The sequence below is a fragment of the Rhagoletis pomonella genome, unplaced genomic scaffold (genome assembly GCF_013731165.1).
Source record: "Rhagoletis pomonella isolate Grant_MI unplaced genomic scaffold, Rhpom_1.0 Rhpom_scaffold_00003, whole genome shotgun sequence".
Taxonomy (NCBI): domain Eukaryota; kingdom Metazoa; phylum Arthropoda; class Insecta; order Diptera; family Tephritidae; genus Rhagoletis; species Rhagoletis pomonella.
Genome location: NW_023458557.1, coordinates 34,826,152 through 34,828,153, shown reverse-complemented (window position 1 = coordinate 34,828,153; position 2,002 = coordinate 34,826,152). Strand labels below are relative to the sequence as shown.

Below are 2,002 nucleotides of genomic sequence, written 5' to 3'. Positions count from 1 at the left end.
ACATAAATAGGCTCTTTGATGACTTCGTTCCACTCAGACGCAAACTAGCAAAGTGCAACAGCAGCCCTTGGTTCAATTCTAAATTAAAAGACCTTATCTCTACTCGTAATCAAACCTACGCAAGGTGGAAGCGGTACAGAACCCCTGAAGCCTTAAGCCGCTTCAAAACAGCTCGGCTCATTTTCAACAAAGCAATAAGGTCTGCGAAAGCTACGTATTTTAAGGAAAAGTTCAGCTCAGCCATGAATTCTAATCAAACGTGGAAAACAATTAAAAAATTGGGATGGCAAAATCAAAGGAAAGTTTATCTCTTCACTCCGACCTAAATTTAGACGAATTAAATAGAAAATTTGTTAGTCCACCCAGTTCTTTTGCTAATACATGTCTTGACAACTACAGTGCACGTGTAAATCTTAGTATTAGTCCATTTGAGTTTGTTTGTGTGGATGACTGTGATGTCGTGCAAGCCATACTATCCATTAAATCTAAAGCCGTGGGATTTGACGGAGTTCATGCAAATTTTCTGAAAATAATACTACCTAAAATCCTACCCCACGTGACTTAGCTAATCAACTTAATTTTGACCACCAGTGTCTTCCCTAAGTGTTGGAAAGTTTCTAAGATAATCCCTGTTCATAAGAAAAATACCGAGTATAGACCAATAGCTATCCTTCCCCTTCTATCAAAAGTGGTAGAGCGTCTTTTACATCAACAAATTATTTTCTATGTGCAATACAACAGACTTTTAACTGACCACTACTCGGGCTTTAGATCTAAAAGGAGCTGTACAACAGCACTATTACACGTAATCGAAAATATTCGATCGCAACTTGATGATAATAATATTGCGTTCCTAACCCTCTTAGATCATTCCAAAACCTTTGACACAGTGGACCACATGATATTATGTCAAAAGCTGATGAACTTATTTAACTTCTCTGGTCCAGCATGCTCACTGATCAGATCATATCTCAGCGGCAGAACTCAGGCGGTGAGTATTGGTAGCAAGAATTCTGATTTCCTATCTGTAGCCAGAGGGGTCCCCCCAGGTTCAATCCTGGGTTCTTTGTTATTTGTTTTGTACGTCAATGATTTGCCTAACGTCCTTAAATATTGTAATGCCCACATATATGCTGACGACGTCCAATTATATGTTTGCTGTCCTCCTGATCGTATTAGTATGTGTATCAAAGATTTGAACCATGACTTAACCCAAATAGGGGAATGCGCTTCTATGAATGGATTATGTATTAACCCTATCAAATCGAAATGTATCATCATTCATAGGAAATCCATTGCCTCTGTTGGTCTAGATAAGATCACTTTGGACAATTCAGTAATTGAATACGTCGACACGGCCAATAATCTTGGAGTAGTATTTAACAAAACATTGACATGGAAAAACCACATTTTTAGCGCAGTAGGAAAAGTGTATGGTATGCTCCGTACACTCAGGTTAACACAGTACTTCACACCTTTAAACATTAGACTACTTTTGGCGAAAGCGTACTTAATACCTACGCTCCTGTATGGTTGTGAGATTTCTGCTAATTGTGACTGTGCCTGTAAAAGTAAACTAAATATTGCTTACAACAACATTGCTAGATATGTGTTTGGGCTAAAAAGACTTGACCACGTGTCTGAATAAGCTGAGAGGTTGCTCAACATCACTTTTGAAAATTTGCTAAAAGTAAGAGTGCTTGTAGCCCTACATAAAATAATGCATACGAAGGAACCTGAATATCTATATCGAAGACTCCAATTCTTTCAGTCTACGAGGTCAGTACTACTTGTCCATCGAATGCAAATATCGGAACGTCAATTTTTCATTAACTCTATCCGCCTTTGGAACTCACTACCTATCAGAATAAGGTCAATCAACAATGCACTGCGTTTCAAAAATGAGTTAACCAGTTTTTACCATAGTTAATTATAATTATATATGTATTAATTGTATGTTGTTTTCTCTTGTACATTCGTTATACTATACTATACTTTACTT

At 37.4% G+C, this 2,002-nt stretch overlaps 1 pseudogene; it reads right to left on the bottom strand.

Moving 5' to 3' along the window:
- The window catches only part of LOC118736194, a 9,342-nt pseudogene that overhangs the window by 1,015 nt on the left and 6,325 nt on the right, over positions 1 to 2,002 (bottom strand).